Here is a 16,491-nt window from a genome sequence, read left to right as displayed (position 1 = left end):
ACAGCTCCGTATAGTGATTTTGTACTTAGGAGCGTGATCGAATTTTTATTTGGAAGTCTGTAGTGAAATTAGGATTGAAATGGCTGAAATAGGAATTTAAAGTTTGGAAGTTTGACCGGGGAGTTGACTTTTTGATATCGGGGTCGGAATCCAGTTTCGAAAATTTTCTTAGCTCTATTATGTCATTTATGACTTGTGTGTAAATTTTGAGGTCAATCGGACTTGATTTGATAGGTTTCGACATCGAATGTAAAAGTTGGAAATTCTAAGTTTCATTAAGCTTAAATTGGAGCATGATTCGTGATTTTAGCGTTGTTTGATATGATTTGAGGTTTCAAATAAGTTCGTATGATGTTTTTGGACTTGTTGGTGTATTTGGTTGAGGTCCCGAGGGCCTCGGGTGAGTTTCAGATGGTTAACGGATCAAAAATGGGACTTAAACAGCTGCTGCAAATTTTCTTCTGCTGAGCAATCGAGCCCAGAAGTCGAGCCCAAAAATAATCGAAGGCTAAAAATCGAGCCCAAAAATCAAGCCCAGAAATCGAGCCGAGGACCGAAGTCAAGGCTCGAGAGCCATAATCGAAGGCAGGCTTGAGAGCCATGATCGAAGGCAGGCTCGAAGGCCAGTGATCGAAGGCCCAGGATCGAGGGCTATGACTAAGGCCAGTGATCGAAGGCCATAAATATCGAAGCCATGATCAGGATCGATGGCTGTGATCGAGCCCCAGGGTCGAGGGCCATGATCGAAGCCATGATCGAAGGCATGATCGAAGCCATGATCGAAGGCATGATCGAAGCCATGATCCAGCCCGGATGTAATGACCCGACCGGTTGTTTCAAGAGTTATAACCCCGTTTCCCCCATTCCTACTTCTTTTTGTGTTATTCAACTATATTATGTTATATCGGGTTAGTTGGTTCGAGTCCACAAGGAACTCGGAGTGAAATGAGATACTTAGTCTCATAATTGAAAATTTTAAGTTAGCAAAGTGGACCGGATATGGACCTATGTGTAAACGACCTCAGATTTGAATTTTGATGATTTCAATAGCTCCGTATGGTGATTTTGGGCTTAGGAGCGTGTCCGGAATATTATTTGGAAGTTCGTAGAGGAATTAGGCTTGAAATGTCGAAAGTTTTATTTTTGAGAAGTTTGACCGGGGGGTTGACTTTTTGATATCGGGGTCGGAATCCGATTCTGAAAATTGGAATACCTCTGTTATGTTATTTAGGACTTGTGTGCAAAATTTGAGGTCAATCAGACCTGATTTGATAGGTTCCGGAGTTGTTTGTAGAAATTAGAAATTTTAAAGTTCATTAGGCTTGAATTGGGGCGTAATTCATGGTTTTAGCGTTGTTTGAGGTGATTTGAGAATTCGACTAAGTTCGTATGATGTTTTAGGACTTGTTGGTATATTTGGTTGAGGTCCCGAGGGCCTCGGGTGAGTTTCGGATGGTTAACGGATCAAAAATTGAACTACAACAGCTGCTGCAATTTTCTTATGTTGGAAATTTCTTCTGCCAGATTCGAGCCCAGAAATCTCTCAAAATCGAGCCCAGATCGAGCCCAGGGTCGAGGGCCACGATCGAAGCCATGATCGAGCCCAGAGTCGAGGGCCACGATTGAAGCCATGATCGAGCCCAGAGTCGAGGGCCACGATCGAAGCCATGATTGAGCCCAGGGTCGAGGGTCACGGTCGAAGGCCGGGTCGAAGACATGATCGAAGACCTAGGATCGAGAACCAGGATCGAGGATCAGGATCGATGACCTCGATCAAAGGCCAAGATCGAGGCAAAACTGAGGTTGTCTGGGCAGAATTATAAAAACAGGGACTTCATCCCATTTGCCATTTTTGACAAATTGGAGCTTGAGGAGAGGCGATTTTTGATATATTTTCAAGGAAAAAGTTGAGGTAAGTCCCTTGTGATCATTTCTACTCCTTAATATTGAATTATCATCGAATAATCCGACTAGATTACATGATTTTGAGGTGTAAATCGGATATTGGAACTTAGAAATTTGGAAATAAGATTTGTAGATTTGAGGGTCGAGTTGAGGTCGGATTTTGGTAAAATTAGTATGGGTAGACTCGTGGTTGAATGGGCTTTCGGATTTTGTAACTTTCGTCGGGTTCCGAGACGTGAGCCCCACAGGCGATTTTTGAGACAATTTCGGGTTTGGTCTAATTTTGAAGCTTTTCTTGTGGAATTCATTCCATTAGCGTATATTGATGCTATTATACTGATTGTGATTAGATTTGGAGCATTTGGAGGCTGAGTCCAGAGGCAAGAGAATTGCGGGGTAGATATTTGACCTGTTTGAGGTAAGTAACGGTTGTAAATCTGGTCCTAAGGGTATGAAACCCCGGATTTTGTATCATTCTACTATTTTTAGTGACACACATGCTAGGTGACGGGCGTATGGGCGTGCACTGTTGGGGAATTGTGACTTGGTCCGCCCCGTAGCAACTGTAAAGTTGCATACTTTGTTGATACCATTTGATACTTATATGTTTTAGAAAGAATTTCTGTAAATTAGGCTGAATGCCATGTTTGAGCCTTGCGCCAATGCTGTTTGGACCCTTAGGGGTTGTTTCTTACCATCCTCTCATTTTTTCGATTGAAAATCTATACTCAGTCATGTTTATACTTGTTTACCGCATAACTCAGTTTTATGACTCTATTTTGATGCATATAAATGTTTTGGGCCGAATGCCCTATTTTACTGAAATGCCCGAGTGGCTTGAGAGATTTATGACTGAGTGAGGCCGAGGGCCTGATTTGTGAGAATGAGTATGGATTGGGGCTGCCCGCCTGCAACATATTTATGACTGAGTGAGGCCGAGGGCCTAATTTGTGAGGATGAGTGTGGATCGGGACTGCCCGCCCACAACATACTTTATTATTATTGCACGTGAGTTGTCCGTGCAACACGTGAGTTGTCCGTGCAGATTATAGCACTTGGGATGAAGGAGCCCCTCCGGAGTCTGTACACACCCCCAGTTAGCGCAGGTACCTACTGAGTGCGAGTGCCGAGTGTTGAGTGACTGGGAGGCAAGAGTGATTGTGAGGTATGTCCGAGTGGCAAGAGTGATTGTGAGGTATGCCCGAGTGGCACGAGTGACTGTGAGGTTTGCCCGAGGGGCTGTATATGAGTGATGTTTTACCCGAGGTGCTGTTTATGATTTCAACATTTTTGCTCACCTTTGCATTGAGCCTTTGTTTGAAAAATTGTTGGAAAAACATGTCTTTAAATAATTTTTACTGGAACTGGGTTTAAACTAGATAATTTGATTCAAATCCTGATTTTTAAAAGCATGTGGTATTTTACCGAGATTTCCTGATATGAACGTCATATGCTTTATTGCTCGTCACTACTGCTCAGTCTTTATTTATTGTTGTTACTTACTGAGTTGGCGTACTCACGTTACTCCCTGCACCTTGTGTGCAGATTCAGGTATAGCTGGATACGGTAGCGGTTATTGAGTGTTTTGGTTGCAGATTTTCTTGGAGATAGCAAGGTAGCTGTTTGGCGATCGCAGCCCCTGTTCTTCTCCCTCTTATCTTCCTCTAGTTGTATTTAGCTATTTTTCGGGCTGAGTTAGCCTTGATATTCTTAGACAGATTGTAGTATATGCTCATGACTAGTGACCCCCCGATGTCGGGCTTTTCTTTTCCGCACTTCTATTTTTTTTCTTTGATTTGAACTCTTTTAATGGAGGTTTTATGTAAAATAACCTTGAAATTATCTTTAAAATGAAAATATCAGTTTGTTTTGAAAATGAGTCGGCTTGCCTAGTTCCACGATAGGCGCCATCACGACAGGGGTTAGTTTTGGGTCGTGACACCGGACAAATCTGTAAGTTTATAAAATTGGGAATTTCGTCCCATTTGCCATTTTTGAAGAACTTGAGCTTGAGCAAAAGCAATTTTTGACAAATTTTCAAGGAAAAAATATTTGGGTAAGTGATTCTAACTCGGATTTGGTCAATATATACGAATATATCATTGTTTTCACCAATTAATTAGTGTGTTGAGATGAAAATTTGGGAAAATTTTAGAAATCTCATAAAAATAAATTTTTGAGATTTCTGTGTCGATTCGGAGTCGGATTTGAGTGAAACTGGTATGGTTGGACTCGTAATTGAATGTGTTGTCGGATTTTATAAGTTTCGCCGGATTCCGAGATGTGGGTCCCACAAGCGATATTTGAACTAATTTTGGATTTTATTGAAAAATGTAATATTTTCTTATGGAATTGGCTCCTATAATTTTATTTAACTATATCAAATTAATTATAACTAGATACATGTCGATCGAAGTTGGAAAATCGAGTAAAAGGCATACTACTTGGTTAAATTGGAGCAAGTCAAGGTAAGTGACTTGTCTAACCTTGTGTGGGGAAAAATTCCCCTAGGATTGGTATTGATGTGATTATTGAAATGTGTTGAAAGTCATGTACATGAGGTGCCGAGTGTGTACAATGGCTAAATATGAAAGATTATATTTTTAAATTGTGTAGATCATTGTTACACATTTATTAAATTATTTTATTTTGTTATATTTTTTCATCATTGATCTGAGATATATACTTTAAATTTGTTAGAATGTTTTTCTGCTAATTATTTTACCGATTTAGTTGAAACTTGGTTTTTTTTTATTCTGTGCATTATTTGAAGGTTGATTTTCTTTAAATTAAATATAATTAATATGAAGTATTTGACATTTTTGAACTTGATATTGAAGCAACGTATTAAAGATTTTGGAATATTATTTTCCTGAATTATTTATTCCTTAATATTTTTGTAAGATTTTCGTACTCATTGTGATGGAGCCGTGAGCTCTTTATTGTGAAAAAATATTATTGATAATTTATTTTGACATGTGCCGTGAGCTCTTTATTGTGGAAAAATATTATTGTTAAATTATTTTGGTAAGTTAAATTATTTGAGCACTTGAGGTACAAATTGTGATATATTGTGATATTGATATTCATGCGGTGGTATAAGGTCTGGGTATTGAAATGTATGCGGTGAGATAAGAGTGGCTTGATACACGTGGCTAGTAGGGAGAACTACTAGAAGTCATGCGGTGTGATAAGGATGGCTAAAACGCGGGATGCTATTTCGGAAAAAATATTTTCTTTCAAATAAATTGTGAAGGCTCCCGCGGTGAGATAAGGAAATGAGATATTGTGAATTTATTTATGATTTGGGACTACGGGACGGTACCTCGTGAGTGCCCTTGTTGATATTGATTTATGGCCATAGTTGCCTTTGATTATTTGTTGTGATTTTCATAAAGTTGAAAGGAAATTCTGTTTTGATTCTACGAGATATTATTTGCCATTATTTTGTTTAATTAAATGGTGACATGCTACTTGATTCATTTTCATTGACATTTTATTTTATTATATTGTTAAACATTTTACCATGCAATTATTATTCTCCAATAGGGTCTGATTTGATCTCGTCACTACTCTACCGAAGTTAGGCTTGGCACTTACTGGGTACCGCTGTGGTGTACTCATACTACGCTTCTGCACATCTTTTTGTGCAGATCCAGGTACTCCTTACCAGCCCCGACATCAATGAGTTACCTGTACACGGAGACTTCGAGGTATATCTGCCAGCGTCCGCAGACTCCGGAGTCCCCTTCTATTATTATTGTGTTTCTTCCTTATTTTCTTTAGACCTTGATATATATAGAGACATTGAGGATAAATTCTTAGAAGCTTGTAACTTATTTATACCGGGTTTTGGGAGTTGAAATTATTTGAATTGTAGTTTATTTATTTTAGATTTAAATTTTTATTCCATATTGAAGGAGCCCCTCCGAGAGTCTGCACCCACCCCCAGTGAGCGCTGTTGATTTATAGCGCTTGGGCTGAAGGAGCCCCTCCGGAGTCTGTACACACCCCCAGTGAGCATAGATGATCATATATATTCGGGATGGACTTCCCAGGGCATGGACTTGCCTTACTTACTGCTTATATATATATTTGGGATGGATTTTCCCAGGGCATGGACTTGCCTTACTTATTTATATTGTAATGAATTTACCTGGACATGGATCTTGTCCGTATCATTTGCATTTGGGGATAAATTACCCCAGGGATGGATTGGCCTTATACGGTACTAAATGATTGACTGTCAATCGATGTGTATATATATATGGGTTGGGACACACTGGGGCTGGACTGGCCATAAACTGTACCCAGTGACCGAATAATTGGTGACCAGTATCTACATGAGGTCTTGCTACTGAGATGTCATATTCCTCATACTATGCAGTATTGATCTATTTCACTTCTACTGAGTTTAACTGTTGAACTTGAAAGCATGCCTACCTTTCTGTACCATTATATTTACTGGACTGTACCTGCGGAGCTCATCATTTCTTTCAGCCCAGAGGTTAGTTTTGTTACTTATTGAGTTAGTTGTACTCATACTACACTTTGCACCTCGTGTGCAGATCCAGGTGCTTTCGGACATGGAGATTGTTAGATTTCAGAGTACTATCAGTTGGAGACTATCAAGGTAGCTGCTTGGCGCCCGCTGACCTTGTCTCTCTTTCCTTCAGTTATTGTATTGTTCTATACTTTCAGACAATGATTTTTATCAGTCAAACATTGTATTCACATTAGATGCTTATGTACTCAGTGACACCGGGTTTTGGGAGTGATATATTTGAAATTTTAAGACTTCTTCCGCTGAATTTAATTATTTTGTTTTCAAATTTAAAAGAATGGTGGTTTATTGGGATTTTTGAGTTGCCTAGTATTGAGATAGACGCCATCACGACATGTGAGATTTAGGATCGTGACAAAAATAATAAAATAAAATATTTTATAATAAAAAATGAAAAAAGAAATTGTCCATTTAAATTGGAGAGTAGTTTCAAGTTGGAGTCTTTAAATTATCTATCTATCTATCTATCTATCTATATTTATAAACTAATAAAATAAAATATTTTATAATAAAAAACAAAAAAAAAAATTTGTCCTTTCAAATTGGAGAGTAGTTTCAAGTTGGAGTCTTTAAATTATCTATATCTTCTATATATTATTAAAAGGAGAGAAAAAAGCCTTCTCCTTAAGCCAAGTGTCATCATAAAAAAAAGGCACATGGCATAAGTAGTTAATAATTAGTTATTTAGTTAATAATTAAAAAAAATAATTGTCCATTCAAATCTATTTATATATTATTAAAAGGATAGTAGTAAAACAATTAATCTGTAGTACAATTAACGGCGCCAAAAATTTGACGAGTGTCTAGCGTATATAAAATTCTAACTCGTACTCTGTCAAATAATAGTATAGAAAGATGTCGAACCCACAGAGATTGGTTTATCTATTCTACAGACGTTTCTTATTTTAATTACTATTTGAGAAAATTAGAAAGAGTTGAGTTGTAAATTAACTAACTAAAAATGCATGAAAGAGTAGTAGAAAATATTTTATTTTTCACAAATATAATAAAAAGGTGTTGGGATCTTGACTTCACTTAATATTTCTATTATATAATAGAATTATTATTCTTCAATTTCTATTTCTCAAAAATGTATAAATGCCTCTCACGATTATAAATATATATTATTACTTAAGTTGAATAATTAATTGCGCTCCTCTCGGTAATACAAATTAATCTTCAAACTAGTAATATTGAAGAACCAGAAATATATGATTGAACTAAAATATGCTCTTGCTAGTGAGTCCCTTTCGGTTACCCTACTTGTTATAACTGATTATTACACTATTCGCCTCTCTCGATTACAAATAAGTGTAAAGTTAATTATAACATAAAAGAGATAGATGTTACTGAATAAATATTAACATTTATCAATACTACACTTAACTATATTATTTCTTCCGCCTCTCTTGATTACAGAATTAATAAACAGTTAATATGTAGTAAAATATAGATAGATGTTATTAAATTAAATAACGTCTAACTGTAAAAGTAGATAAAAGTTAAATAAATTTTAGCTCAAGCATATGAATTTGAAGAATAATATCTACTATTATATAGAAATATTAAAATTCGTCTTTCTCCCAACACAAGAAAAATTACTCCATACTGGAATTAGTACTAATAATAAAAATATTCTTGTCCATTAAATAAGAAAATAGAAAGAAATATTCAAGAAGAATAATTCCCCCTATTTAACTAAAAGCAGGAACTAGAGTAATTTCCTACACTGGAATTTATTTAGAAACAACAGCTAAACCACTATTGTGATTTAAAAGAAAAGATAACTTGATACTAGTGAAAGAAATAAAATAGAGAAGCTTATTAAGAATTTGGATTCAGACTTCAAGATCTAAGCTTTCTCTCTACTGCGATCCCCTTCTCTGATCGGGCACCATCTTCTTATATAAGAAACTTTCATGATGACTTCTCGATTTGGTGCTAGATTTTCATGGCAAATCTAGATTTTGTATTTGCAGATATGAGAATTCGAATTCTCGATTTGGTGCTAGATTTCCATTGCAAATCTAGATTTTGAATTTGCAGAGAAGAGAATTCTGTCATTCTAAGTTTAGATTTCATCGATTTCATCATGGCAAATCGAGACTTGGTGCATTGTCACGGTAATAATGAATCATAGCTCGATCTTACACTTCTTTGTTGTATTTTTCTTGAATATTTATTTTTCTTTTTTTATATTGCGCACAACAATTCTTCTATAATTATTCCTGCAAAATAAAGTTAAAAATATGGAGGAAACATGATAATTTATATATTTTATGAGAGAAATTATATGGTTAATATCTGGTATATATATATATATATATATATATATATATATATATATATATATATATATATATATATATATATATATATATATATATATATATATATATATATATATATATATATATATATATATATATATATAACCCGGTCGGTCGTTTCGAGAGTTATAGTCCTATTTCCCCCATTTCTGCTTCTTTATGTGTTATTTAGCTGTATTGTGTTATACCGGGTTGGTTGGTTCAAGTCCGGAGTGGTTTCGAAGTGGAATGAGACACTTAGTCTCTAAAGTTGAAGCTTAAGTTGGAAAAAGTCAACCGGATGTTGACATATGTATAAACGACATCGGATTTGAATTCGGATAGTTCCATTAGCTCTGTTAGATGATCTTGGACTTAGGAGCGCATCCGGAATGTGATTTGGAGGTCCGTAGTAGAATTAGGCTTGAATTGGCGAAATTGAAAATTTGGCGATTTTTGGTCGGCAGTGAAAAAATTGATATCGGGGTCGGAATGGAATTACGAAAGTTGGAGTAGGTTCGTAGTGTCATTTGTGACGTATGTGCAAAATTTGAGGTCATTCGGATGTGGTTTGGTTGGTTTCGGCATCAGTTGTCGAATTTGGAAGTTTTAGAAGTTCTTAGGCTTGAATCCGAGGGTAATTTGGTGTTTCGATGTTGTTTTGAGTGATTCGAAGGTTCGACTAAGTTTGTATGTTGATATATGACTTATTAGTATTTTTTTTGAGGTCCCGAGGGCCTCGGGGTGATTCCGGGTGGCTAATGGATTTGTTGAAGTTTGAAAATGCAGCTGAAGCTATTGCTACTGATATTTCCGCACCTGCGGAAGGAGGAGTCGCAGGTGTGAGGTCGCAGGTGCATTTGCGGCAGCCGCAGATGCAGAAATGGAAGGCCAAGGCTGCGAACGCAGGTGCGAAGGATTTGCCGCATCTGCGAGCCCGCAGGTGCGAGGCCTTGAGCGTAGATGTGGAAAGGAAGAGTTAAGCCGGTTCCACAGAAGCGGAAGTGTTGCGCAGGTGCGCGCCCGCAGGTGCGGAACCTGGGGCGCAAGTGCGGAATTTGAGGACTTAAGTGGTTCTCGCAGGTGCGCATGTGCGAAAAACCTGGGCAGAAGCCATAAATAGAACCCTTCGCGAATTTGGTTCATTTTCACAATTTTCAAGTCAGATTTTGGAGCTTTTGGAGTGATTTTGAAGGGTGATTCAACAGCTATCAGTGAGGTAAGTTGCTTGAGCCCTAATACTCGTATATATGGTGATTTCCTATTATTTAATCATGTAATTAGTGAAAATGAGGGGTTAGGGCTTGGGATTTTTGGAGAAGTAATTTAAGAATTTGAAGGACCAAACGATGTCAGATTTTGATGAATTTAGTATGGTTAGACTCATGAGTAAATGGGATTTCTAGTTTTGTAAATTTTATCGGATTTTGAGACGTGGGCCTGGGGGCTGGGTTTGAGCCAATTTCGGTTTTTTGGACTAATTTGATAGTTTTTCTTGTGGAATTCATTCCATTAGCGTATATTGATGGTATTGTACTGATTGTGAATAGATTCGGAGCATTTAGAGGCCGAGTCGAGAGGCAAGAGCATTGCAGAGTAGGGATTTGATCGGTTTGAGGTAAGTAACGATTGTAAATCTAGTCCTGAGGGTATGAAACCCCGGATTTTTGTATCATTCTACTATTTTGAGGTGACGCACATGCTAGGTGAAGGGCGCGTGGGCATACACTGTTGGGGATTGTGACTTGGTCCGTCCCGTAGCAACTGTAAAGTTGCATATTTTGTGGAAATTATATAATACTTATATGTTTCTGTAAATTGGGTTGAATGCCATGTTTGGGCCTTGTGCCAGTGTTGTTTGGACCCTTAGAGGCCTTTTCTTACTATCCTCTCACTGTTTTCGATTGAAAATCTATACTCACTCATGGTTATACTTGTTTACTGCATAACTCAGTTTTATGACTCTATTTTGATGCATACAAATGTTGTTTTGGGCCGAATGCCTTGTTTTTACTGAAATGCCCGAGTGGCTTGAGAGGTTTATGACTGAGTGAGGCTGAGGGCCTAATTTATGAGGATATTTATGGGATCGGGCTGCACGCCGTAGCATATTTGATATAGGCCAATGGCTTGAGTGATTTATGCCATGATTTGGCTTGATATAGCGCTTGGACTGAAGGAGCCCCTCCGAAGTCTGTACACACCCCCAGTGAGCGCAGGTACCTACCGAGTGCGAGTGCCGAGTGCTGAGTGACTGTGAGGCATGAGTGATTGTGAAGTATGCCCGAGTGGCAAGAGTGATGGTGAGGTATGCCCGAGTGGCAAAAGTGACTGTGAGGTTTGCCCGAGGGGCTGTATATGAGTGATGCTTTGCCCGAGGGGCTGTATATGAGTGATGCTTTGCCCGAGGGGCTGTTTATGATTTCATCATTTTTGCTCACCTTTGTGTCACGACCCAAAATCCAACTAGTCGTAATGGCACCTAACCCAACCCGCTAGGTAAGCCAACTTTCAATTATCCAATTCCAATAATAATTATTAAAGCAATTTAAGTGAATAAACATCTTAATCTTATACATCCCCCAAGAACTGGTAGTACAAATCATGAGCTTCTAAGAATAGAGTATACAAAGCGGAAATAAAATACATACATAGTCTGTTTGAATAATATATAAATAGAGCTTTGTATAAATCTAAGGTTACCCTGAACAAGAGGCAGCTACAACAGAAACGCAGGTATATCTTCAAGTCCCGCAACCATTGAGCACAGCAACAACAACAACCAACATCTGCACGCAATGTGCAAAAGTGTAGTATCAGTACAATCGACCCTATGTACTGAGTAAGTAACAAACCTAGTCGTAGGTTGAAAGTAGTGACGAGCTTCTACCAAGGTCGGGTCCACAACCAATAGTCCATAACAACATAAAGCAAATAATACCAAAAGTAACTCAGAGATAAAATGCTCAGGCAAATCATGATTTCAAAAACAATATAGTTCTTCCTTTCAAATACATCAGTGAAAACCCAAATCGCTTGCCGAAGTTGCCAAAAATATGAATAATTTGAAAACAATAATTTCTACCAAAAATCTTTTCAATAATAAATAAGACGTTTCATTTTCCTTCTGGATAACCCGTGTAAAACAAATGCATAACTATGCCCATCTGTAAAAATGTGTGAGAAATCATGAATGATGTGATGTAGTATAGCATGAGGAAATACCTCTCTATGCTTGTATGTCATGTGTGCATGCCAATGCGATACAACTCAGTGATAAAATCATAAACAGCCCATCGGGCAAAACATCACTCATATACAGCCCCTCGGGCAAACCTCACAGTCACTCGTGCCAATCGGGCATACCTCACAATCACTCTTGCCACTCGGGCATACCTCACAATCACTCTTGCCACTCGGGCATACCTCACAATCACTCTTGCACTCGGGCATACCTCACAATCACTCATGCCTCCCAGTCACTCAGCACTCGGCACTTGCACTCAGTAGGTACCTGCGCTCACTGGGGGTGTGTACAGACTCCGGAGGGGCTCCTACAGCCCAAGCGCTATAATCTGCACGGACAACTCACGTGATGCACAGACAACTCACATGCTATAATATCATATCAGAATCCGCACGGACAACTCACGTGCTATAATATCATATCAGAATTCGTACGAACAAATCACGTGCCATAATAAGCCAATAAGGCATGCTGCAGGCAGGCCGCCTCGATCCATATAATAGTAATAATATATATAAAGCCAACATGTCCTACTGCGGCGTGCATCCCGATCCCAAAATATCCTCACAATCAGGCCCTCGGCCTCCCTCAGTCTCAACTCACGTGCTATAATATCCTCACCAGTCTCTCTCTCTCTCATGGGCTCACAATGTCATGAGAATAGCCCAAAAATGATGATATGATGCATCAATAGATAACAACAGAGACTGAGATATGATATGCAATGAAATGAATATGACTGAGTATGAATTTTTAATCTAAACAAATAATTCACAGAAATATGACCTCTGTGGGTCCCAATAATACTGGCACATAGCCTCAACATGATTTTTAATATGCTTTTCAGCTCAATTTCCTTAACTCATAAAACGCATGGAAAATTCCAAGATCATTTAACTACAAAATTCTACAAAAACAATTATGTCATAATTTCTATAGTGCACGCCCCCACGCCCGTCACCTAGCATGTGTGTCATCTCCCAACAATTCACGAAATACATATATTCGAGTCCATACCCTCAACTCCAAGATTAAAAAAGTTACTTACCTCGAACAAGCCAAATCCAATGTCGAGCAAGCTAAACAATGCTCCAGAAATCCCATTATGCGCGTATCAACTTTCAAACGGTCGAATCTAGTAACAATTAATTTGATTCAGCCCACAAAATTATAGGAATTAATTCCATATCAAAATAATAATATTTTCCAAAAATCCGAAATTGCGCCCCCAAAAATCACCTGTGGGGTCCACGTCTCGAAATCCGATGAAACTTACAAAATACGATAACCCATCCAATTACAATTTCAACCATACTAATTTCACTCAAATCCGACTCCAAATCGGTATTCAAACTTGAAAAATTCATTTTGTCACATTATAGAAATTTCCTTCTATTTCTCTTGAAGATTCAATTATCTTACACCAAAAATGAAGATTAATTCATGGAATATAATCACAAGGGAGTTAAGAACACTTACCCCAAGTTGTGTGGAAAATTTTCTATCCAAAATTGCCCAAACCGTGCTCCAAAATCTGAAAAATTCTCGGAACCATCGTTTTTAACACTGCCCAGCCATTTCCGCACATGCGGTGCCTGGGCTCGCACCTGCGCACCCGCATTTGCGGACAAAAATGCACGCCTGCGTGATAACGACAAGGTCGGAAATCCAAACTAGAGTAAAAATTTAAAAAGTAAATACGGAAGCAATAACAATAAGGAATTGAGCAACTAGAACTAAAGGGCAGAAAATAAAGGATATGGGAAAATTCAAGGAAATAATTCCAAGAACTTCCAAGAACGCAAGTTCTATAGCCTTGACAAGATCAAAGCAACAACGTCTTGATTTATTGAAGAAATCAAACGCCTTTACTTAAAAGCAAATCAAAACAATAGATTTGGATCTTGACCGCTTTACGAGTAACTTGAGACAACAATTAATAACTAGTATTAATCGCCTTCTAAGAATACCACAAAGGAATCAAAGATATCACAATAGAGAAGTAATCCTACTACCTTGAACTATGAACTAGTAAAGGTTGAAAGATAAATCTCAAAGCACAAGTAACAAAGGTTCAAAAGAACTCTCAAGTATGATATACTTAATCAATAATGAAGTGTCTCAATGAATGAGAAGAACTCCTTATTTATAGGAGTACTAAGGCATAAAAAGTCCTTAAAATTAGATAGGGTGGTTGCTAAGGCATAAAAAGTCATTACAATTAGGTAGGGTGATTGCTAAGGAGTAAGAAAAGTCATTACAATTAGGTGGGGGGGGGGAATCCCTTTGGGGCAGATTTGGATCTTAAAACTACTAGTTTGGGCCATTGATTTGGACTCCAATTGGGCTCCCTTTGAAACACCCCCTTTTGGACCTCTTTTAAGCTCATTTTGAGTCCCTTTGGTGGACTTCAAAGGTTGATTTGGTGGCCCAATCTTCCTCCTCTTGGACTTCAATTTGGATCACCAAATAATTGTAAAACTTGGATAATTCATATACTTTGGGCTTGAGCTCTTCCTCTACAATTAAAAGCTTCTTTATTTGCCATTGAAGTCCAGCAACCTTAGAGTGCAACTCTTTAGCTTGAGATCTTGTAAATGGCCTTGGAGCTTCCAAAACTCTATCCTTGTCCTTGATGCTATCATTCCCCTCTTCTTGAAAAGAATTCATCCCCGAATTCGATCCTACATCAAACAAAGACAAGTCAGCAACATTGAATGTAGCACTTACTTGGAACTCACCAGGTAGGTCCAGCTTGTAAGCATTGTCTCCAATCCTTTCAAGGACTTGAAAAGGGCCATGTCCTCTAGGGTGCAACTTTGACTTCCTTTTGGAGGGAAATCTCTCCTTTCTAAAGTGAATCCAAACTAAATCTCCAGGTTTAAAAATTACTTGTTTTCGACCCTTATTCTTTCTCAAGGCAGTTTGCTCATTTTTCTTCTTAATTGCAAGTTTTGTTTGTTCATGAATGTTTTTCATCATCTTAGCCTTTGTCCTACCATCAAGATTAACAATATCATTAGTAGGTAATGGTAATAAATCAAGAGGAGTGAAGGGATTAAAACCATAAACAACCTCAAAAGGAGACATACCTGTAGAAGAATGGATTGTTCTATTGTAAGCAAATTCAATCATAGGTAAGTGAGCCTCCCAAGAAGTTAATTTACCTTTCAAAACAGCCCTAAACATGTTTCCTAAGGTTCTATTAACTACTTCAGTTTGTCCATCAGTTTGTGGGTGACAAGAAGTAGAAAACAACAATTTAGTACCTAACTTCCCCCAAAATACACGCCAAAAGTGGTTCAAAAACTTAGCATCCCTATCACTAACAATAGTTCTAGGTATACCATGCAATTTGACAACTTCCTTTACAAAAAGATCAGCAACATGTGAAGCATCATTAGTCTTTAAACAAGGAATAAAACGAGCCATTTTGGAGAACCTATCTACCACAACATATATACTATCCTTACCATACCTTGTTCTAGGCAAACCTAACACAAAATCCATAGAAATATCAATCCAAGGTGAAGTAGGAACAGGTAGTGGCATGTAAAGACCATGTGGTAACACTTTAGATTTAGCTTGTTTACATTCCAAACACTTTGCACACATTCTTTCAACATCTTTTCTCATTCCAGGCCAAAAGAAATTTTCAGCAAGTATGTCTAGCGTCTTTGGGACTCCAAAGTGACCCATAAGCCCTCCACAATGTGCTTCCCTTACAAATACTTCACGTAAAGAGCAATTAGGGATACACAACTTATTTTCCTTAAAGAGAAACCCATCTTGGAGGTTAAACCTCTCAAAAGGACCCAACTTACAATCTGCAAAAATCTTGCCAAAATCAACATCATTAGCATAAAGTCCCTTGATTTGATCAAAATCCATCAATTTAGAAGTCAGGGTAGAAACTAAGACATACCTTCTTGAAAGTGCATCCGCAACAACATTCTCTTTCCCTTGTTTGTAAGAAATTACATAAGGAAAAGTTTCAATGAATTCAACCCACTTAGCATGCCTTCTACTAAGCTTACCTTGACTCTTCAAGTATTTCAAGGATTCATGGTCAGTTTTAATGACAAACTCTCTTGGCCACAAGTAATGTTGCCATGTGGCTAAAGCCCTTACCAAAGCATATAGCTCTTTGTCATAAGTGGAATAGTTCAATGTGGCTCCACTCAACTTCTCACTAAAGTAGGCAATAGGTTTAGAATCTTGCATCAAAACAACACCTATTCCTTTGCCAGAAGCATCACATTCAATTTCAAAAGATTTAGAAAAATCAGGCAATTGTAACAATGGAGCAGAACATAACTTTTCTTTCAACAAGTTAAAAGCATCATCTTGTTCTTTTCCCCATGTAAAAATCTTATCCTTTTTAATAACTTCAGTTAAAGGAGAAGCAATTGTGCTAAAGTCTCTCACAAACCTCCTATAAAAACTAGCAAGTCCATGAAAACTCC

This window comes from Nicotiana tabacum, chromosome 21 (assembly GCF_000715075.1).
Source record: "Nicotiana tabacum cultivar K326 chromosome 21, ASM71507v2, whole genome shotgun sequence".
NCBI classification, from domain to species: domain Eukaryota; kingdom Viridiplantae; phylum Streptophyta; class Magnoliopsida; order Solanales; family Solanaceae; genus Nicotiana; species Nicotiana tabacum.
This window is presented reverse-complemented; position numbering follows the sequence as displayed.